The sequence below is a fragment of the Hylaeus anthracinus genome, unplaced genomic scaffold (assembly GCF_026225885.1).
Source record: "Hylaeus anthracinus isolate JK02 unplaced genomic scaffold, UHH_iyHylAnth1.0_haploid 4, whole genome shotgun sequence".
In the NCBI taxonomy this organism is placed as follows: Eukaryota; Metazoa; Arthropoda; class Insecta; order Hymenoptera; family Colletidae; genus Hylaeus; species Hylaeus anthracinus.
Genome location: NW_026535289.1, coordinates 7,304,341 through 7,328,851, shown reverse-complemented (window position 1 = coordinate 7,328,851; position 24,511 = coordinate 7,304,341). Strand labels below are relative to the sequence as shown.

Sequence of the window (24,511 nt, the reverse complement as noted above, 5' to 3'; positions counted from 1 at the left end):
ATTCTATTTCTATTCCATGGACTCATAATTCATTTCCAAATATATTAATTAATAGCTGCGCCCTGCGGGTTCACCTGCGTGGAATACTATTCTTATTCTATATCACGTTCGTGATTGCATTGTTCACTCACGTAGGTACAATGATTATTGTACTGATTATGCAAGTATGTAGATAGGTACTTCGTAACAGCTGAACGCACTTAACTAGGTGTAGGGTAGAGATAGATTTTTAAATGTAAATGTTAATGACTTTACCTCTTTATAATGTTAGTATAGATGAATGTAAACGTCATCTTTTCTCTCGTATTTAAATGTTTTCTCAATCAGCCTCATCGACGGGTCCGACGGCACAATCTCGGTAAACCTTCCAAACCCTGGAAAACTTGTCTCTTGTCGCATTAGAGTTGGCAGTCTCGGGACCGTTTTGATTTGCTCGCGGATGTTCAAGAGAGGATCAGTTATTATCATAAATATAAAGAGAGGACTGTCGACGTGCCATTACTTAAAAATCCCGCTTCGGATTCTTCTCCGCATTGACGTCGATGCGGACGGGTATCAGACAAGGGAATCTCCGTCTTAACGTCGAGAAAGAGGAATTCTAAAGCGTCTCTTCATCGAGTACCTTGGATGGCAGGCGACGCATCGAATATCTCGAGAGAAATGTTTTCGAAAAGAGCGGCGTCTCGACGTCCATTAATACGGGTCATTATACTTGGCGGTTACAGCTGTTTTGTTCCGTGGCTTTTCCAGAATGGAGCCAGCCAAGTCGAAGGAATCCTCCGGCGACGTAGTCGTTCGCATTTTTGTTTTATTAAAAGTCGCATACTTATGAGGAACGGCTCCGTCTCGAAGGTAGGTCCTTTCAATCTATCCTCCACCATGCTTATAAATAAAAGGAAAGTCTGTACATTGGGCGTCTTCGATCGATTCGCATCTATTGCATCGGCAATCAAATCATGACGATCGGATAACGTGAAAGGAACTGAATTATCTGATCGCGAGCGATTGTATTACATTTGAAAACGTGGATGAGGGTATTGTTTCCTCGCGATTGTTCTCGTTAAAAGGGATTCGAAACCACCTTGTCCTTTCTCGTTAACGAAGTAATAACTCGGACAATAGGATCTAGAATAGAGCAAAAATTTTAGAAATTTATCGAATTAACGTTATAGTCCCCCCTGGCATTTCAAATATCACGAACTTTGGACTTAACACAGTTTACCACCAAGTTACAGAAATGGAAATCACAGCTTTTGATGGAAATACCTTGATTGAAACGGACATTTCGATTAATAGAGTTTAAAAGTCGTGTTACTATGAAGTAGCAGCATTTCTATTTTCATCCACGAAAACTGATATTTACCAGACATCGAAACTCGCGGATTTCATTGGTGCACTTTCGACGGAAATACTACAATAGAATGTCAATCTTGATTAACGTAGTGGAGTTCGTCTCTGAAAGCATAAACTGGTAGCATTTAAAAATGAACGCGAAACCGGAGACGCTGCTACCGAGCTCAACGCGTTAATGGTATTGCTAATCGTAAATCCGATCAGCTTTATAATAGAAACATATTTATGTAAGCGTGTCGTTATACTATCACGCCCACAACGCCACCAGAGACGCACGGTAGACGGTAGTGATATGATTTGCATGGCGTAGAGTGTCTACTCCAATGCCTGCCAACTTGCTGGCGTCTCCTCTGTCGTGTGGGAGCTACACGCTACACGCATTACCAAGACACGTGTGCCCGGAATCTTTAGGATCCACCTACGGACCGATGGAGGTGTGCAACGTGCCACGCTGCATACGTAACGAAAGCATTTCGCATTAACCGCATCCACTGCGCCCCCATCCCATCTGTGTCTTCCTCGTCATTATCCTGGCCCAAGCAGTATGTGCTTATATACACTCTTGCCATTTAACATTTCGGAGATTGTCACGGTATATTTTACCTGACGTTTCTCCACCGCTCATATAATTTTAGAAGCTAGCACGACGTCTCGATGAATTGCTGAACCGAGTGGATTCCTCGGTAAGCAGGGAGCTCTGAATGCAACCTGCTATGCAGAAGTTAGCTGCCACGTACTCCTCCATTCGATGATTCGTTATTATTTTATTACAAATTTCTTCATTACCAAAATCATTACCTCAAATTTTCTTCATTATTAAAATTGACTCTGCCAGATGCTTCCTTGCCTGGGTCTCAAGTTTTCCAACTCACTCTCGAATAATTAAATATGACAATGTATTTTTGCACTCGTTCTATGTAGAGTCTGGGATACTGGTAGGTTCTCACGTGGGACCCTCGTTCTACAACCTGTTTCGTAATTTCAACTCGGGGTAATCTATACTTTTTCACGTTGCACCAAAAAATTATAATAACAATATAGCTGTACTAGATACGCGAACAGGACCGCGAGATTACCGAGAGTCGCAATCCGTTTGACTTTCACTCGGTCTCCACTTATCTCAACCATCAATTAGGACTTTTTCACGTTCTCTTTATCCCTGTCACTTTTAGTTTCCATCTGACATTTTATAGGGAACTGGTCGCGCGTTCGGTGACTTTAATCGCGCGATCTTCGCGAATTTATCGCAATAACTAGCGCTGTTACACGCGCGAATGCTAGGATCTCGGGAACACGAGTCGTCGAGGCATTAAAAATCTTCAAGTTCCCGGGTTACACTCGGAGAAGTTGGTCCCGCGTATCGCGTTCCCATCTGTACGTACGAGTTCCTAGTTGGTCGCGTTCGCAGATTAGGCGCGCTTATTAGGGTCGTCGGTGCTTTTGCGCGACGAAGTTTCAATGAGTCAGAGATTATGCCTGGTGTGCCACGGCGGCGACGAGTTATTAACCGCGGTAGGGCAAGATACAACCGCAATACCTGGCGTGGGCACAACGAGCACAATACCGCGATTACAGCGAAGACAACGAACTGCCAGTTTTCCGTCGAATCGACCGACCGATGATGGGGAAACCGCGACGAACAATCGAAGACATCGACGCTCCTACGAACGGGGATATGTTAAGCCTCTGTCGCTCGATCGTAGAGTGCCTCGCAGGAAAATCCAGACCCACCGACCTATATACAGGGTGATCTACTCACTAGTAGACACAATGAACAACCACAACAATAACCGATCGTCATTGTAGACTTTATGACGGTGACCCCCCGCAACGAAAACGGCTGTATGAGTAAAAATGTGTGTGCCGAGAAGAAACGTCCCTCGGCACACACATTTTTCGTTGCGGGGGTCACCGTCATAAAGTCTACAATGACGAGCGGCTATTGTTGTGGTTGTCCATTGTGTCTACTAGCGAGCGGATCACTCTGTACCTAAGAGTCGGGACATCCCTGTCATCCTAGGAATCAGTTACCTGTGCCAATAAAGCAATAACCGCTGTTTTAGTTACGACAAGCGACTATGCCTCAAAGTAGGTTCAATCATGCCTTTAGACACAATCTTCGTTAAGGTAGCATTGCATCATAGACATCCTCTTGGACATCGTCATTATCTAAGTATCTTGAACTATACCTTTGAATACAATCAGTGAAGTAGCTTTAACACTAAGCCTACCGAGGTTCATTTGTAACTATTTCTATCGTGATGAGACACATGACTAGTCTTAAAGACACTTTCTCCAATTAAATGCAAAAATATTCTACGTGGAATTAAATTGAATAATACATGAAACAATTGTATATAATTCATGTATAGCATATAAGAACTGTAAATAAAAATTTGAAAATGATCATTTCACCGGTCGTGGTAGGTATAGTGTTAATCACCCCCACCGCTTCCATTGGAGTAGCTTCAACCAGCTCGCTTGGCCAACCTACAGGAAGTAACTTTAACACGTGAACCAGCGATTTTATAACTATTACGATGAACTATTAACGCAGTTAGTCATTACTCTACTATTTTTAAAACCCACAAAAGAAACCTCGCACAGTCAATATTAGCTGACGTTCATTTCGTCTTTCATAAACGCTGTCGACTTCCCGTGTGACCCAATATTTTCACGATAAAAAGGGAAAATGTACGAGATTTGCCTAATCGATTTCAATGCAGAAGAGGATCTGCACAAAGACCTCGCTATGCCCCAAATGCTTTTACTCACAGGTTTTAAGAGATTTGGGTACAATCAGCCGGAAAGAGAAATAGAATTCAACGCGCAATACCTGCGTTGCGTGGCGAGGGCCGGCGGCGTAGGCCTCGAGTATTTCCATAAAAATTGAAAGGATATGTAAATCATGGACACGCACGATGGAAAGTAAAACCCATCCATACGGAATAAAGCTTTATAAGCGGTGCATTGTTGGTGGATTTATTCTCAATCACAAAATTCATAAGGATGAGCAACTTCTAGGAGTCACTGTTATGAAAGGTTACGTCTTTTGAGAATAAAATTCTCAATCTAACATTAAACATACAATTTTTAATGGAGTCGAATAAAACTTCAACACCGAAAGAGAGTAGCATTTATCATTTTAGTCAGACAAGTTATAGCAAAGACCGCATCACCCTAATATCTCTTATCAAAAGGTGCTGCCCGTCCCTAACAGAAGCAAATGCATCACCAGCGATTTTCCCATGCATGCAACAGAGCTCTGGCACGAGGATCGGTGAGTTCGATCCATTCGGAGTCAACGCGGACACCTAATCGCAAGACGCCTCTCCAGGCATGTAACCTTTCTTAGCTCCAATGGCCGGTATGCGTTATTCAGACGCGTCTCGCATAATCGCGATCGGAACTCGTGCAGGACCGACCGCAAACATCGTCTGCGGTGCAGCGAGCAGTTTAGGCGCTTCCGCACATATTTGCCTACGCGCAGGTACATCGGTCGCGCTACCAGGAAACACGAGTCCTTCTGTTTGCTATCTCCATCGCTGTCGGATGGACGAAAACTGGGTGTAATAGGCTCTATTCAAAGAGATCCTAAATAGTCGTTTATACGGAACAGTGACTGTGAAGTTACGCAGTCAAAGTGGCGAGGAGTACCTAGTCCACGTGTCTATACCGAGGAGAAGGATAAATTGTGAGGCGTGTTTTTGGGAATGAAGTTTATCTCGCTCAATCCGTCGAGCGACTGACTGTGTCGACAGCCGACGACGCGAAACTCTCTTACAATGTTTTTAGATAAAAGAGCGACGATGCTCGCGCGCGTCCACGAACGCCGACCATCCATTTCCTACAAAATACCATAAACATAGTTAAAAAAACTACCCTCCTATCCCCTCGTATCCTCACTCCAACTCTATTATTCTAACGTACAGTCCGCCGAAAACATCATCCGCGAATGCAACCAACGGTTTAGGTGTTCCCACAGATATATTTGTCTGCATCGCGGGTGCATGGGTCGCGTTACCAAGGAACACAGGTCCTCCTGTTCTCTATCTCGATGGCTGGCGGAATAGACGGGACGCGGAGAACGCGTCAAGCGAAGGGAAACTGCGGGGATAAGCCTCGAGTCGCGTAAGAAAGTTATTTACCCAGCGATGATCTTATTTACCGAGTAGTTTCCGCACAATGGCGACGCATCCGCGGATGCGAGAACCACGGGATCGTGGAGAGCTGCGGGTAGCCCCTGCCGCGACAATACCGGCAGCAACAACAACAACAGCAACAACAATGAGAAACGAGCCGGGCCGGGGAGCACGACGTTGGCTCGTGTGTAGCGGAGAGGAAATGCGATAAGAGGCGGGGATAGGGCCACGATACGCGGCTACGACCACCGCGATCATTAGCTAAATGGAAATGCTATTAAACCAGTGTTCGTTCGCTTACGTCAAAACCGCCGTTTCGGTAGAGACGTCGTTAGGGGACTTTGCGAGTCGGCCATACCAGCACCGTCACATCCGATACCCAGTGGTCTAGTTAAGATAAGAAAAAGGAAGTCACTGGTAGAAGGCCGTACTCGACGACTGACGGCGTCTTCTGTTCCGAGAGATTATGAATTTCTCGAGTGCAGTCGATCTACGGGACGACCTCTTCCTCTTCCACTTTATATCGGCTCAATTGCGTCGGTTAATCCGCGCTTAATCGCTCGGGATCAGCTTAATTCGATTCGGGTTAATCCGCGAGGATTTGCAGCCGTTCACCGTGCAATTGATTGACAAGCGTCGTACGTTGCGATTTTGTTCGCTTGCGTCGCGTTAATTCAATCGGATTCGTTTGGGTTGAATTGTTGGCTCGATTGACGCTGACTCGAGGTTCATTCCGTATTTTATGAGAGTCAAACGCAGCTGCCTGCTTTCTACCGGGTTATGGAAAAACGGCTGGAGAAGTCGCGATGAAACTTGGAACGCATCCATAGAGTGGCCCAACTTCAAACATAATCTACATGACATCGCGAACTTCTTCCTGGGAGGGACTGTTGCGGATGGGTACAACCGTATATAAAATGTAGGATAAGAAAGGTATCCTTGCTTTTGCGGAAAACTACATGGAACTAAACTTGTTGGGAAGTTAACTTGGATAGCCTTCTGTTTCGTACACGTTTTTGGGAGAATCGATGTCTACCTAATCCTCTATCACTTTAGGAGGAATTCGTAAGAGGGATGCGATCGATGAAGTCATTATTGTAGGCCCTTTTGAATGAAAAATTCTTCACCTACAGATTTCAAGAACATAAATTCTTTTTCGATCGAAAAGGAAGCATGTTGCAAAGTCATTGATTCTGGCTTTCAAAGCGCGAGCTAAAAATCGAGACTGGCGTCTTGTAGTGTGTAACGAGTCGATTCGCTGGAGCATGCGTCGCAAATCATTACGGGATACGGAGTCTCGACATTTCGCGCATTAATAGCCTTTAGTCCGTCCAGCAATTCTACCGCAACAGATTCTCAACAACGAAGGATATTTAACTCTCCGTTCGCAGACACCGGAGCGGAACGAGTTTGGCTAACTACCTGTAAGCCGCTTACGAACTATTAGAACACACACATAAGCGGTTAAAGGTATTCCGTCCTCTTTTTGCCCGTGCCAGTGGCGGGAACACAGCAGAAAATTTAAAAACCATTATTAAATGAATCCCCCTCGAATGCCTCAACTCGGCCGTAAAGCTTGTACACCATCGTTCGTTCCCCGTGAATCGTAAAAACGAATCGAACGTCATAAAGAACCGAAAACAACCAACGCGAATGAACAATATTTTTGCCTGTGCGAAACGCAGCGAAAAAGAGGGGCACACGCAACCGAAACATTTTCTGTGCGTTTTGCGAAAAACCTCGGCTAGAGAGAATGGAAAAAAAAAATAGTGCGTTTACGAGGTCGACGAACTCTAAGCGAGCTGGAAACGTTTTAATAGATGCACACAAATTCGTCCGATAAACGAAGAAGTCTGATACCGGAATGTAGAGACACGGTACCGTCTCGACGCCAAGTACGTGAAAAATTATACGTCATCGCGTATACCTGGCGTTGGAGATATCGCGTATCTTTTACAGGAGATATGGTCGATTCCAACCTAACCTGAAACTTTTTTCATTAATATCTCATCACGCCTGCAATATTTTCTAAATTTAAAAGCATTTTTCTTATGTAAACCGGATATAAGCTTTCGAATAAAACCAAAATCAATAAAATCGGTCCACGTAAAACTGAGATATCGTAATATCATATCATGAATCTACCAGAAACGGTATTTGGGATTAAACGGTGATGGGATCTTCTATTTCTCTATGATTATTCCTTAAGTATTCCACTTTTTTCATGTACTTGGCGTAATAGTTTTACTTTTTTGAAGTTTTTTTATGGAGATTATTCTCCACGCCAGCGGTTTCCGGTCTAACGACCCCTTGTGATAACCAGCACAATGCCGGGTTTGTACAGCGACATTTTTCCGCTCTCGGGGTTCTCCACTCGAGTAAATGTATTCGTGGCTTCCTCGTTCACGGAGCGACTTATGGCATGATCGATGCCGTGATCTTTAAACGTTGAGGATACATGGCAATCGCGGATGCGTCAGAGAGCAAGGATATATCGGGGACCACTCTTGCTTGTTCTATTTAGAATGAAATTCAGATTCTTCCTTAGACGACCCATTTCAAGGGAGAATTCAATGTTGTCACGGGTTATTGAAAAGTAAAAGATTTTTGAACGGTCATTTCTGAATAAATTCAAAATTTCCTTGTGAAATTGGGGAATGAATCAAATTGACCGTGCTCCGTAAACCTGGCACAGACCTAGCCCAGTGTATTCGGTCGTCTACCAATACGCAAACGTACAGATATCGATGTATTAAATTACGGCAGCGTCGGCGTCGCCTGAACCGACGACGCATCCCGGAATCGCTAATGGAATACTCTGGTCCGACGTATTGTCGAATTTCGTCGTTCCGACGGATAAAAGCCCGTTAATTCGCAGCCCCCTTAACGGGCCACACTAATGATTCCGTTTTGGCTTGGCGGTTCGTGCTGTCACCGAGCCGTCACGCGCAGATGCACCATGTCCAGCTTATTCGTCCCTTTCTCTTTCTACGCGCCACTCCTCGACGCGCACTCCATGTTACAACTCAACGCGATCCTGCACTCGCCTATCGAACGTACGCTAACTCGAAAATTCAGGAATCATTGAAGCCATTGAACATTCGTAATACAAATCCATTTTCCGTTGGTTCGAGAGGGTGTAATCACCCCTCGAAATAAAATGCAGATGATCCTTTGTTGGGGGATATCACGAGAACAATGAGAGATATCGAAAAAAAGTTTAAATAAAAATTGCATTTTTGGTTTATATGCGGAAACCTGCGGCCAAACAATGGTTGAAAAATTCAATGCCTTTTTAAGTTGTTTTTCCGATAATTCTTTGTTCGCAGTTTTTTAAATATAAAAAAGTACAATGTTCTACGAGGAAGAAAAATGCGAATCTTCGTAGCCACGAAAAATGGTTCTGTGTCGCGGCTGAACTATTCTATTTGCCATCAATGGTTCCAAATTTTCTGTTCAGTCACTGATATTTGGCTGAGAATCATAACGGCGTAAATAAAAGAAAGGATAAAAAATTGAGTGACGCTATAATTTCACTCCCGGATAAAAAATGTTGTAAACTTATAGTGTAGGTAATTTTTGTATTCCAATTTGCTTACACAATTATAATTTTCAGTGTACTATTTGGCACGACTATGTGTAACTTTTTGATTTACGACGCCAGGATGAGTTATGGTTTCCCACAAAAAACCTCATTTGAGTTACTGCTGAGAATTATAAAATATACGCGCCAGGCAAAAAGTGTTATTACTTAAAGTGTCTCGAATGATGAAAGATGTGGAACATTACTTAGCCCAATATACGATAACACGAAGGACACTGTTATTAATCTCTGTTCTTTTACGAGTTGCCTATCGATTATGAAATTTGTGATATTACTAAAACTAGCGTAGTTCTGCGAAACCGATCATGTAAAATCTCTATTTAAACAAATGATCCTCCGACTCTAAATTGCTTCCAGCATAGAAATGCCCCCATCCTTCCCAACTAATTACTTTCGTCCTCGATTAATCGTGATGGCGCGAGTGGGATCGCGACTTAAAGGAGACGGGTCACGAAATATTTCTCTAATGACTGTTATAATTTACCGAACGCGTGGTCGTCTCTCGTTAATATCCATTATGTACGCTCGCATGCGTCACTGGAGTTTATGCGAATGTAATAATCGACGAAGCATTTGCTTACATTAAAAATTTTGGAAGAGAAAGCGTAAGTTATTCTCTGTTCTTCAATTTTTGTTTCCATTACATCCTAATGATTGCGTGTACGATGCAATTACTAAAAGTAAGGACTGCATAAATATAGCTAAATATAGATAGAAAATAAGAAGTTTACTTGTGCCAGTAGTGAATGGTTAGCAAATAAAACTTGAAATTCTGAAATTAAGACACCCTATCAAAATGAAACACTCGTCTCAACATAGATATATCGTCATAAAATTCTCAACAATTCAATCATTACATCGAGTAGGTAGGCTTCCTCGTCAAGTTTGAACGTCTACTCTTCGTCAACCCCTGTGGAAAATACCCTCGATAATCAAGCAGATTACTAAAGCGCGAACACGTTTGTCTCTTCGAATTCGGCTGGCCGGAAGTACCGTAGAAGTCCGAGGTCATTCCAGTGTTCACCAGCGAATCGCATGGTCGAGGGGGCAGCAGCCAGTCGCAGAGGGGTGAAACAATGCGAATAAATATCTGACCAATGTCGCGAGGCGCAACGACGGTACGTAGCCGGTAGGTTTATCTATACACGCCTGTTATCCCGCAATTTCGAAGCGTCTTGGCGTCAGGCCAACGCCGATATTGCGGACCTCGACTACGTCCTCTGCCGGACTTCGCTAACCATTGTCCACCCCAGCGAGCTACAATGCGACGAGTAGGTTGCCTGGGCCATTGGAAATTCTGGAAATAATAGTTGCCCTGCATCGGCGCGGTTGTCGTCGGATTGGTTTCTCGGGGAATTAACGATAGGCCGTGGTTTATGACGTTCGTGCGAGGCCGCCCAGCGAATATCGATCCTTTTGCCGGAAACTACGGCTAATACGCCGTTTCGACTGCCCACCGACGAGGAACAAAGGAATTGTCCTGGTAATCCTCGTGATACCGGTCACGTTATTGCTAGTGTACTGGTAAACGACGTTAGACCGATGGCTCTCAGCTTGTGGTCCATAGATAGACTTTTAGGGGTCCATGAAGTAGAATATGGAAATACTAAATATTTATTTTCGTTGCACATGGTATTAGGTTGCCCCAATAGTTTCATTCGTGACTTGCACTCAGCTGAGTGCAACTAGTTCTTTTGTATGGCAGTGTTTATATAAATAGACAACATAATTTCTTAGATGTTAATGTTTCAACAGTAACAGAGCAAAATGAATCGTACGCAATTGGATAATGTAACATTAGACGTCAAATATTGTGTATGTATTACTTATTAATGAATTGAAAGAAACTTTTGAGACAATTTAATATATCTAGAAACGTCTACTTTATCCTGTCGATGCTTTGAAGTTTAAATAGCTATGTAGCGTATTGCATAAAAAAATTGCAAGATTGTCTACTGCAAATGACGAATGTAACGGAAAAGATCCTTCTCTCCTCGATCGTTCGATACTTTTATCGACCCCGTGGTTCCGTCCGCGAGAAAAATCGTACAATTTTGCCGCAGACGGAAACACAGCAGCGATATTGATGCGGAACTGTCAGCGTGCAGCAGCACGCGCAGTTAAACGGACTCCGATAGTCCTATCAAACTCCGATATCGATACTTTCTAAATTGTTGAAAACCCGTCGATATCCGATCGTCGCGTAATCGAAACGTGGTTGCGTAACCCGCGGCAATAACTTGTCCGAAATGAAATCAAACTTGTATAAAGTGCCTACCCCTTGTCTTTCGCATGGTTGAAATTTCTTTGAGCGGATGTCAAAGTGTAAACACAGTCCACGAGCATCGCGAAGCAGAAACGTGAAGCACGGGGATCGTTTAAAGTCGTCTAAATTTCTATTACAACCTCGAATGCCACCGGGAGCACTTTGCTTATTACGTTGCCAGCAATATTTGAACAACCGATCGGTCTTCCCTCGGTCTTCTGAGAAGAAAACTCATTATCTTAGGCAATAATACCGACGTCTCCCGATGCTGGTTCCCTCTCGACGGCTAGAACCCCCAAGGAACAATAATGCCCGGGGAAACGTTTTCTGGGTGGGGGAGGGGGTAAACTCGGCTACGTCGCCGCCTCGAACCGTATCGACTGTCTTTCGCATTAAAACTATCAATCCATCAGCGGGCGCCTCCGTGACAAAACACGAAGAAATACCGCCCAAAGCCACGTCGGTGTGGCGAGGTATGATGGTGCCTGTAAGAAAAGTGGCTTTCGGTTGAACCAGCACCGAGAGGCATATCGGTCTCCTCCGTTCCCTTCCTCGAGCCCGGCTCCGCTCGAGCATAATCCAATTTGCGTTCTTCCTTCGCGACGAACAAATGAAGAACCATGTTCGTAGCTATCGGTCGACGTGCACCGACTTCTCGATTAAACGACCACGGTGTTGTCTCTCGCCCGCGGATGCTGAGGAAATGATGCGCAGCACTGTGCAGTTCGACTATTTGCGAACTATAATCTGAGGGATGTTGTTGATATGAAATTCGAGATAGGTGCGTTTCGAGACCTTAACACATTCGCGATCATTCGCAGATATTTTACGTTTCTAATACCGAGGACTGACGAAAATAATACAATTCTGAAGCTATAGTGTAAAATATATTTATTTTGGTAATCTAAAACGAACGACGTACTTTTCCTTTGCATTATAAACATACATTCAATGTAGTTCTTCAATGAATACTTTTATTAAGAATCTCTTCAATAAGTGTTTCAAACACTTGATTAAATATTTTTCTAACGCGCCCATTTCCTCAATTTTGTATTCGACTATTATCCTTGTTACCACATCCGAACATACTGTCATTGATAATCCACTCGTTCCTGTGAATTAAAGAACAGTTCGCCAAAGGTTTAACCGAGAGGTAGATAGCGGGTGAATCGATTCTAGGGAACGGGAGGGTGGAAAATTGGTGAATCCTTATGGTCAATGGAGTCCGCTTCAGGAAACGAGAGAGCCATCCCCATCCCCCGGAATATGAGAACACATCGAGTGTGCAAATGTCTTCCCGGTCGACCTCGTTCAACGGTTAGACTTTGCGTCTGCGAAAGTTTCAGCGAACTTCGTTACAAATTCATGCTTCTGAATTGTTTACTCCCTGCTCAGTGGTAATGGCGACCGAGCGACTCCACGTTTTAGCGTTTCGTCGTCCGTACTAATTTCTTTCATTAAATAATAGTGGAGTGATAAACGGTGACTTTCAGCGTTAACATTGCTGCGAGGGTTTACAGCATGTAATTCTGGTTTGCTCTGTTGCAGTTAAAATAAATGGACAAAATTGTACAGTGGTTAAAGAGAACCTGGTTCACAAACTATCTCAACCTCAATCAGCTTCGGAGTCGCGTTTACAAGATTATTCTATGTAGTATGAACAAATTTCTTTAAAGCCAGTACACTTTTCGTGGCAGTAGCGACGAGACGTTTCCCGTTTGATCTAGGCGAGCAAATCCGCGATCGAATTTGTCAGCTTAGCGGTAATCACCGTATGATCCAAGGACGAACATCGAAATAGCAATAAAAGAATCGCCGGGAATTGCTTGGGGCAGATAGAAACAAAATGAACGGAAGATGAAAGAAGAGAATGGTGAAGGAGGATGAAGACAAGGAGGTCGGAGGTGAAGGGAATATAAAAGGGAATAGCGGAGCCCTAGTGTCCGCTTCGAACAGAATCCAGTAGCCATTGCGCAGTCCATAAAGTTCTCTCCTGCCTTAGAATGGCGCTCTTTTCTCCCCCGAGCGTTAAGGTACACCCCATAGCGAACATCAATAGGAATGCCATTTGGGACTGCTCTAAGAAACTGCTAATAGAGCGTCGAGCTTCGGAATGAGAAAAAGACGAAGAAGAAGGGAAAAGAGAATCGGTGGAACTCGAGGAAGACGGATTCAGGAAATTTCTTCGCAACTGTCGAATCAGTCGGGTGCAGGCGCGTCCAACGATTACCCTTTCCATGCGTCATCATTTTTTGAAAAAAATAAATATTACTTTTCTACATTCAACTTTAAACCTCACTTTTGTGTAGTAATTGGAATTATGATGTCACGTGAAATGAGCAAACAATGACGGCAGCTCGACGCAAACATGAATGCTCGGCCTGGCGTGTCTATTTGTTCACTTTTCTTTGTTTGCATCGAAACCATGGACGGGCAAATAAATCAAATTAATTCTGTAATATGCGTGTCGTTATTTGGATAATGTTAAGTACCAATTATTGTCTGGCATTCCGAATGTGGAACGATCGGGAGTGTGATTAATTATTTCGAGACAGATTCGATTTACCCGCGGAAATACATAATAATTAAACTCCGGATTTTATCCATTCATGGTGCGGTTAAATATGAGGAATACATGATGAATGAGTGCATAGTAAAATATTAATATTATCATATGTATTTATGAGGTGTAGTCTACATGAAAATCATAATATATCTCATCAAGCGTTTTATTATATCTTCATTTAATTAAAAATTAAGAAGAAGCACGTTATCATTTTGTACGTATTAAATAATCATTCTACACACGGTTTGTTGATGTTTTTCAGGCTAGAATTACGTCATAAACGAATAAAATCCGAAGTTCGGCGTAGAAGAGTATTGATTTAAGAAGTGTTCATCGAATGAAAAGCCTCGAGAGCCCAATTGAGTCCGATTCTCTTCTTCGAGGAGTTACGAATGCATTGTTTCGTTAAGAAAAGGTAGAAAACTGTAAGGATGAAGGATGCCCCATCCTCGAATACCTTTTTTCCTGGCAAATCCGGACGAAATCTTACTTTCATGGCCCATTCTTCTCGTCACCCGGATACAAAGGTCACTGTGCCCAGTTGCGACTAGCCATTCCGTAGATCCTTTCAGTGTTCACCCATTAATGGGACTCGATCGACCCTCCTCGTGACATCGCTTTATTTCTCCGCTTGGACAAGACGCGGCGAGGGACCCAGAGTTATTTCGAGAGGGCAGCGCTGAAAGAAAATGCTGCCTTATTCATTGGTCTCCTACTACCATCAAAAGGATCTCGGTTTTGTTCCCTTCGCACCACTTTTTGCTCCAGTAAAATTTTCATATTCGCGATAAACGCCTTTATTTATTCACCCCTATCGCGACGGGGTTGAGTAGTTGCCTCGGAAATTGCGATGCAATTTTTTGTATGCGTTTAAACGCGTATGAATTTCAGAGGAAAAATGTAATTTTAAGATCAAAACAATGATATACTTTACTGGCAAATGTTTTATATTCATTGACATTGTAGGAAAAAGTAATACGTCGTGCGAGCAAAAGAAGAATGTACTTTTATAATGCGCAAACGATACATTTTGCATTTAGAAATTCATTTTATTAAACGGAAAATTAATCAATGGTTTCGAAGCAATTCTATCGTAAATTATGTAAAATTTTTTAAAGGAAATTTAGTACACGGATTAATATGTCTTTAGAGAAGTAATTTTGATAATTTGTTGCCTGGAAAATGTTGTAATTTAGTGAAATTCGAAGGTTCGATGTCTGCGGTATATAGGGGATGAATTTTGCGAGTCGGGAGAACCGCATCCTGGCGCCATCTCTGTAGCAACTTCGCAACCCGTTCAACCCCTAATACCATCCCTCCCGAAAAGGAAAACGGGGTTGTTTAAAACATATCGTTTACCTGAAATTTACCCCATTTCGCCCCTTCAGTCCTCAACGCCTGCTGCCATCTACTGCGACTCGTTTACCCTCGCAACAGAACTCATTGCAAATTATGCGGCGCCAGCTGTGAATTTCTTCCTGCAACAGAACGTAATAATAATAAGAAACGAGTAATCGATAATTATTTAATTCAAATTTTAATCGCGTTTCAAGCAGGATTCGGTAAATCAGTCTCATCGATCACCCATTAGCAAAATTTAGAAGACACGACAATTTATTTTTATATATTTCATTTCCATTTAAATACCCACACTCGGTAAAAGTCTTATATAACTTATTGCGTTTATGAATGCAATAAAAAGAACCTATATGAACCTCTACAAAGCTTTATATACCTGTATTAATCTCCTGTACCTCGCGTGACTCTAAAGTCACGTATCCATTACCTACATTATTCATCTGTGACTTCCCTACCGTCTATAAACAATCCATTTGCAGAAACCACGTTTCAATTACATCCTACCATTACTATTTATCAATAGCGAAATCAAATTCGGTTGTGGAGAGTCGACCCTTGACAAAGTAATAAAGATCATATTTTGTTCGTGTATATATTTGTATCCGCGCCTTCCATTCAACCGATTACGTATTAAAATAATTAAAGAAACAGGATGACAGAATTTCCGCCACGTTTCCGCGAGTTTGCCCCGGCGCCGTGGGACGAGTTTTTCGACTTCCTTCCGCTCGTTCCAGTGAAACGAAGGGAAGCCAAGGAGCATCGCCGCGTGGCCCTTTGTGAATAATAAAATCCCTTCCATCGTCGAAGCACTTCGTATATCTTTGACGCGCATACATGCATACATTTCAAAGATGCACGTACGTACACAACGCGTTACTTTGCATGTTGGTTAACTACGCTACCGATACGAACAAAGAAAGTAAGTCTCCGGACCAGGCACATCGAGGGGGTCTTTTGAAGTGGTCGTCCTTTCGCAGAATCGATCCGAACTTTCAACGTTCCTCCTCGAGCGCACGTCCCCTTCAATCCCGTGTTATATCCGAATTCCATCTATCCATCTACATACACCAATCTGCCTACCTACTTACCCACCTTGCCGTGTCACCCCTGCCACGAGCAGGGCTGCCTTTTTAAGGCACATCGGCGCGTGTATAATTTAATTCGCCGCTGAACCGCGAACCGGATGATAAACATGCTGCCGGCGGAAAGTTCGAGGAACCCCGAACGCCACCGAGAATTCCCGCTCTCGGTGCGTGTTTAAATCTGCATGCCAGTGTATGTACGTCTCCCTTCAAGAATGTCGCTCCGCGTTCAACGAAGTACTCACGGTACGTAGACGTTACCTTTACGAAACCCAACATGTCGTAGTTTCGCCCAACTGGATTATTCAGAAGTTCGCGGGTCGGAGAATTATTAGTAGTTCTATTAACGGCGGGACATAACTACTCAAATATGAAGGAGGTGTATTCAAACCTATTAGATTACCATCGTTCTGCAGAACTTTTTTGGATATGAGACTATCGTAGTTATTCGTGTAACTTCGTGTAGCTTCGCAACTCTTTTACCGTGAGACTTCAAACTAATAATGTAATAATCACGACGGAAATTCACTCCTGGTAAAACATCAGGTACATTTAATTAAAAAAATGTGTTTAACGAATTGTTGTCGAGCAGCTGCATGTAGCTTCGTGTAGGTTCGATACTCTTTTTCTGCGAGACTTCAAACTATTTATTTAATTACGACAGACATGAAACTCCAGGTACATGGTTAACAAAAATGTTTAACGGACTGTTAATCCGTCAATTTAACTTTCCAGTATTAAATCTCGCGATGGAAGATTTACGATGTCGAGCAGCTCGAGCGTGGGACGTATTATGAAGGTGTGCGCGGGTGGTGCGTAAGGACGGGGCGAAGTTGGGTCTGTTTCGGATCTCCTAAATACCAATTAGAGATGGAAACTTCCCCTTTCATGTTGATTTCGGCTCTCTGAAGTTATCTCGAAGTTCGCATTGTTCGCCTCTCTTTGAGAGTGCCGTGAGCCTCTCCAAGTCTCTTAGCTTCTTGCGCCTCCCATTCCCCGTGTCGATCTTACCCGTCAGCCTTCGCGTTAGGGTTACGCAATAATTGTAAAGCAGAACTCGCCAACTACTTTCTAAATATCGTGCCAACATTGCGTTACGAGACTTCAGAACCATCGGAGCGAGGGATGGCTGACGTGCGTCGACGCGCCGATGTGCCTCCGGTTAGAATTGAAGTAGTTCTCGTCGTAGATATATTTAGGGGGTTGCTTTTGCTTCGATGCGTATTTGCGTAATCTTTCGACGATTCGACGGTAGCTGTACAAAGCTACTCCATATCATTGCAACCTACATGAAATTAAATAAAATCCTAATCACAAATTTTCATTACTCGCGCGTAACAAGGGATTCGAGGGATCGACGATTCAGTAGCAAATCCGCGGGTAACTGTGGAGCAAGTATCTCTTGATGCAAATGCACCGGGGCTACAGAGGCAAAAAAAAAGTCCGGGGTAACGAACGAGAGGGTTGGTCGACAGACACGGAGGGTACAATGTGTTAAAACGCTGAGGTAAGGTAGTGGGTCGACGCCGGCGAATTCCGAAGCGCGAAACTATCGGAGGCGTTAAATTCGTTGCAGCCACCCCTCCGTCCTCCCGTGCCTCGTACGATTGAATTAAATCGTTTAACGGCCTTATGTTTCGATGGGGGAAGACCCTCCGGTCGACATTTGGGGAGGACCACAAACCCAGAGAGATAAATGTAATGAAGGTTGTACCTCGGACCAACGCTTAACCAGGACTCCATTAGTGGCGCTATCCGTCTCGAAAGGTTTCTGTTTCCCTCGTACCACGCCGCCCGTGTAACCCTCGCGTTTCTTTTTTTTATCCTCCATTCCGCTTTCGAGAATTTCAATTACACGCGGAAAGAAAGAGGGAGAAGAACCGTGGAACCGACGACGACGGCTGGACTGCCAAGCTCAGGAGGCGACGACGTGCCGAGCCTGTCGCGAGGCAAATGATTTCAATTCTGTTCCATTAAACTGACACGCCGGGACGGGGGTGGCCATCGTTTCCTCTCCTTTCATGCCTTTGTCTCGGCTCATCGCTACCGTCGACGGGCTCCGTGCGCCGTTTCTTACCCACCTCCGTCGCCCTTTCGCGAAACTAAATCTTCTTCGAATCGGTCTTACCCGGAGGAACACCGCAGAATATTTAAGTTCTCGGGCTCCGATGTCTTCGAGTGTCTTTCCCGCACATTCCGCACCCCTGTGACGGGAATTTTGAGCGCCCCGGAAAATGTTCGCGAGAATTCCTCTTCCGTTACGACGCGCGATGAAATCATATCAACGCTCGCGGACCCCTGCGTAGTGCTCGCGTGGTTTAGAAGGAGCGACGACACGAAGTGCCTTGGAGAGCACTGTTCCGCCTCCACGTGATCGTTAATAAATTATGCGAAGAGGATAGGTCGTTTGGAATTCACGAGGGACATCGACGAGTTGTTTGAAGTAATTTATAAATACTCGAATCCATTTGAAGCTATTCGAAGCAACGTAAAGCCATTCGATGCTATGTGACGTCTAGATATTCTAACCCTGATCTACCCAAAAGGATACATCACGAATAGATCAACTCAGCATCCAGTGATTCAGTGTCCTAACAAATGAAACTTTCGGAACAGTAAATATTTCGATTTCATTCAACGCGGTCAAATTCACTTTTCACGAATGGCGCCGGAACTATGAAGATTAAGGTAGAGGGGGTATACAAGCTTCCTCGAGCGAACGGAGGCGAATGACTTTCCAACGATTCTCACCCTCTGCGAAGGAAATCGCCCCCGGTGGGTCCCTCAGATATTAAACTGTTCAACATCGGCCGAATCGTTCGTTTCGATGCGTTTCCCGACGACTTCTCGTGGATATTAAATTCGGTTTCTAAATGCTACCCATCGGATATATTCGTAAGAAACTCTGTTCGCTTTTTGTGAAAGCTTTCCTAACATAATACAAATATAATAAATTATTCTTTCGTAAACGATCAATATGTACCTACTTACGATATGAAAATAAGAGTAACAAGCATATCCTGTAGGAAATTTCATACTCGATAAAGACATAAACAAGAATCTCACATAAACTAAACAGTTTCGTAGAACATTTAACGATGCATTAATGATCGAACGAGACATCGCAATTAGCAAAACAGGGCTACGAGTCCGTTCGACGTCGATTCCACGAAAGGGGGTTAACAGATCCCGAGGGACACGTTCGCTCGACTTTTCCACGTTACTTAAAACACACTCGTTGCAGTTTTGAGTATCACGGTTTCCGCCCTTTGACCTTGCTGCTGCACTTGTGCAACCTGGAACCGTGTGATCGGCAGCACATGGCGAGACCTCGTCACCCTTGAGCTAAATTCACGCAGGGGCATTTCCCTCTTTCTTTTCTCATTCTTTTTGAATCCCCAACGGCCACAGAGAAACCTCTCTTTCTCGTTTCTCGTATTCACCCGAGCGTTCTCCAGCGATGGCGTAGGCTGAGGAAGCATCCCCCCGGTAAGCACGTATATATCATCCCGACAGTGGTGCTTTCCTTTAATGGATGCGGTTAATAATATATCAATTGCGTTTATGTTCCATCGTTAGGAGTACACGTTACACCCGCAGGGGAAAGCTTCAATTACTAAATCGATACGTCCTGGGAACAATTGCAACCCAGACACCTGTGTATACCGTGAATTTGCGATTGATAAACAGGACAACGTATAGACTCGTTTAGCTTAGTCTAATTTCATGTGGCATCATGAACACTGAATTGATTGACTCGAATCACGGAACCAAGTTCATCGACGTGTCCATCGTATCGTGAGACTTAGTTACGACAACAATCGATATGCTGATTAGAATAACTCTCGGATGAAACACCAAGTCAATAACCCCTGACCCTTAAAACTCTCTGATCGCCTCAGGTAGAATATCCAGTCGTAAATCTCGATACCGATAATCACCCTCTAAATGCTTTAAATTCAAAAAATAAATGGCAACTTAAAGGTTTCTCTAGATATAGTGACATTTACTGTAGTGAAATTGTTATGTGTGAATACTCGAATAATTGCTTTCGATGTATGTTGTATTATTTGTCGAATACTTCAGACCGAATACAGACCAAGGATATGTAAACGGAACTTCAATTTTGTGGCTCGTACCGAATGACGACCCACTATAGAGCACAGTTTCCGTGTACAGCAATCAAACAAGTAATTCAGAGGAACCATAATATCGTTGGCTAAGTGCAAGATGCTTGTAAACGTGCGCACGTACTAATACAGGTAATTTAGTTTGCAAGCGCTATAGTACAGCTTGACTGCTCTTGCATCGGCTCCGCAGATAGAAACTCTCGTTCATGTAAATTCCAGGGCATCCTGTGCATCCTGGCTACCCAGCGAGCCAATAGCCACGTTGCATTTACGTTAAAATTCGGACTAGCATCGACGTTCTCCATTTTCTTTAATCGTCACGTTAGAAGTATCAAGATACCTGACTTTGAACCATATTATGTTTTCAAGTTTCAATGTTTCCAACAGATTATAGTAATTGATTATAGTAACCAGTAATTTCTTTCGCATATTTGTAAGCATTAAAGTAACATTTCTGAATTTAATTGACGTAATTGCAAATTTATTTCAGCTTTCCGCGAAAGTCTCGCGTTAATTAATAGCGTATCAGAGCTAACGAAGAGGCACATTTAATAAAAATCAAGAGGCAAAGTAGGACGGGAATATTAGACGTGCATTATTCATGATTCCACGATTGGGAAATATATGTGCAGGGGACGGGTTTAACGACGAACCTAAAGCGGGAAAAACTTGTCCGCATTATCATTTCAAATTCCCTTCGATCAAATTAGTCGCAGCCACTGGAATAATAAGGTTTGTTTTCTTCGGCCGCGATGGAATTATTCCGCCGACTAATTCGTTGGATCAGAGAAGAATGGGAAAAGAAGTCAAATTTGCGGGAGGTAGGGGACATAATTCCTTGGCATTTTCTCTCATCGAGACTTCTGGACCGTAGTCCTAGTAGAAAATGAGGAAACCACTGGAACGAATCCTCGTTTCGATGTGCAATGTTGGTTTTCAAAGTAAAAAGTACGTCGACAGCTGTCTGGGTTGAGAGCGTCATAAATATTCATGATCGAACGCCCTCGAATCGACTTTATTCCTGCAGAAAAAAACGGTATATATCGATATTGCTCGAGGCAAGCGTTAAAGTGTCATATTGAAATACGTCACCGTTTAATTGACCAGGATGGCACTTTGCCGTCCCTTCCTGAAAGCACTAAGAATCGCGTAAAATCGATTCGGTAGTTTAAATTCAACGATTCACTTTCCCCGCCAGCGATGTTAATCTCTTCAGATCCTCTGCGCAGTGAAACGTACAATATTAAAATTTAACTTCGAACGTTTTACAGATTTCTACCAAAAAATTCTCACGAACAAGCCAAAAATCTACCTTAAACAGCAGGAATGCCCTTAGGGACCCAAGATCGTCCAGGGATTCGCGAAGGTAAAAGAAGCACGACAGCCGCCGCAGGCTCAAAAACAGGCCGCCATTATGGCCGACGTTTTTCATCGTAGTTTTGGAAAGCGATTAGTCAACATTGTTTCTGGCGCATAGTTGCTGGCCAGGCTGGCGCCGGGACGTAACGAGCTCCCGTAACAAAAAAGCTCTTCAAGCGGCGAATCGCGCCGAATGTCTCCCATTCTGTCAGCGTCATTCATCATCGCTGCCACCGACCACGCCATTAAACCATGCCAAACGATCGTCTGGTGGTTCGACAACGGGGTCGCGTCGGGTCGTGGATTTCGTCTAAAAGAAATAGGGAACACTGGTAGGACGAGTGGAAGAAACAGACTGATACGAGATAAGTGGTATCCGTGACAGCAGTCGTAATCGTCGTGAAAACGAAACGACATAAAGTGTTTGGGAATAGCCAAGGAAAGGGATTCCCGATAAAGCAGATTTATGGCCACGTCCCTGTAAAATATGTATTCTAAACGGGCATAAATAAAACGAGGATGTATTGCTGCGCGTTGAACAACAGCGTCGACCCTCCGGCGAGTAACGCGTTAATGTTTTTCCCGAATTTAGGCTGAGCCAGTGAGCAATCCACCATCGAAAAGTCGAGCAACGGTGGCGATAGGGCGACGAAATTAATTTCGAACGTCGTCGAGGACTGGGGTGTCTATAAACACGAGGGGTCGCAGGATTGCACGCCCTGAGGCGATAGATAGGGCACGGGGCATACGAGACGTGTCGCTACGACCCTGTTTCGCTCCTCGCGGTTTTGGAGTAGTTTTACGGAATTAAAGAAGCACGCTATATGCTATGAAAAACAGGAGCTACGTTCTAAAATTGAAACTTTGAAGTAGAATTATTTTGCAAGATAATCGTTTAATGAATTCCACGGTCAACCCTTTGAACTCGAGGCCTTTTTTTTGGTATCTACCAGCAACTCGAGATGCATTCCTAGCATTCTACATTCTACATTCTGTATTGCCACGAATGCTAAGCTTCGATTGACTTCAAAGATGTAATTTTATTGACACTTCTAGTTTCAAAGAAATTAAACCTAAAGAAACATTATTGCTGGTAGATCTGCTACGTGAAACCTAGTGGTGACTGAGACTCATCTCTCGAGCGCAAAGGGTTAAGCGTTACTCGACTCGGATCGTAGAACCAAGTGCCGACGATCTTCGACATCTACATAGAACGTCGGAGTAGCGTCTTCTGAGCTACGAGACTCGGCTAGAACAACCGAGGAGCTAATTACGATAACCCTCGGATACCAAAGAGTGAAGTCTACAGCCCTTGACCCTAAAACACTATCCTCTAGTCGTAAAACTGAATACAGATGATCCCCGAGCCACGACGTCCTACATTGACGACCCTCCAAGTAGACGTAAGGTATTACTCAAATTTTAGCTGCACGAGCGAGGGAGCTAGCGATCCTCCATCGAAAAGTCGAGCAGCGGTTGCGACAGGGCGACGGAATTAAATTTGATCGTTACCAAGGATCAGGTATAAACACGAAGGGTCGAAGGATGTCGCGCCCTAAGGCGATAGATAGCTGTCGCTACGCCCTTGCTTCACTCTCCGCGGATTACGAGTGTTTTCTTAAGGCAGTGGTCCTCTCAGGGTGGCAATTTGTATTCGAGATAAACCGTTATTGATGCCGCCGATATTTCTCAGTCTCATAAAATTGATGCTCCCGCCCCAGGAGAGCCACTACGCTTCGGCGGAAAGCATCGTGGAAGAAGCGTCGCCCAGGAAGCGACGAACGGCCAAGAAAAAAGACCTTCCTGTCACGACACTCGCGAGGAACCTGCACGGGACAATGAAAACGAGGGATACAAGTGACCCTCCGTCGAACGGCGTTACTCGCAACACTTCTCAGCTTCGAATCTGTGACGCATCAAATTTAATATGGACAGGTGAAAAATGAATACGTAGATTAATTTTATTCTACGTGTATCCATTAGTCCCTCGTCTATAATTTAGTACTAGGGAGCAAAAATGGTTTCCTCTGATGCATTATAAATTCATACCAATATCAAAAATATTCGTACCCTCAATGTATATTGGAGAAGTTTGACTAAATTAAATAATAGTTTTGATGTTGCCAAATCCATTTTTCATTATAAATGTGTATATGAATAGACTTGTACATGTATAAATTTATATATATTAGGGAGATCGAAGAGTAATCAAAATGTCTTCGACTTGGAAAAGGTTTTCGATGAAAAATCGAAGAAAATGATGGAATTTATTTTGTTGATTAGTATTTAAGATTTCTTTAATAAATAAATGTTGATAAAATTTTAATTGATCGGTCCTCCTAATATATCAACATATTTATACAAACATACACTTGGAGACATCAAACCCACCATTTAATTTAAAGAAATTTCTTCAATAGATATAGAGGGTGCGAATATTGCTAGGACTGACTGTAATAGGCAGGCAATAATTTCTACGTGGTAGTTAATCTGGAATATCTAGGACTGTAGTGTTACAATTGAAATCAACGCAAAGTCAGGTGAGCCTGCAAAACGAACGACTCGCGAGTTGTCCATTCTTTACAAGTTGCAGCATCTGACGGTACGTAATACCAACGCAACGCGGAACAAATAAAAATTTATTTCAAAA

General features: G+C 43.4%; 1 long non-coding RNA gene across 1 annotated transcript in view; it reads right to left on the bottom strand.

The window, feature by feature from the left end:
* Positions 1–12,268: 12,268 nt before the first annotated feature.
* LOC128894626 (uncharacterized) overlaps positions 12,269–24,511 on the bottom strand; it is a 77,931-nt gene continuing 65,688 nt past the window's right edge. The window contains exons 5-7 of the long non-coding RNA XR_008461605.1: positions 15,291–15,409; positions 14,389–14,610; positions 12,269–12,477 (exon numbers count right to left, since the gene is read on the bottom strand). This is a non-coding gene — a long non-coding RNA (uncharacterized LOC128894626). The remainder of the gene's footprint in view (positions 12,478–14,388; positions 14,611–15,290; positions 15,410–24,511) is intronic.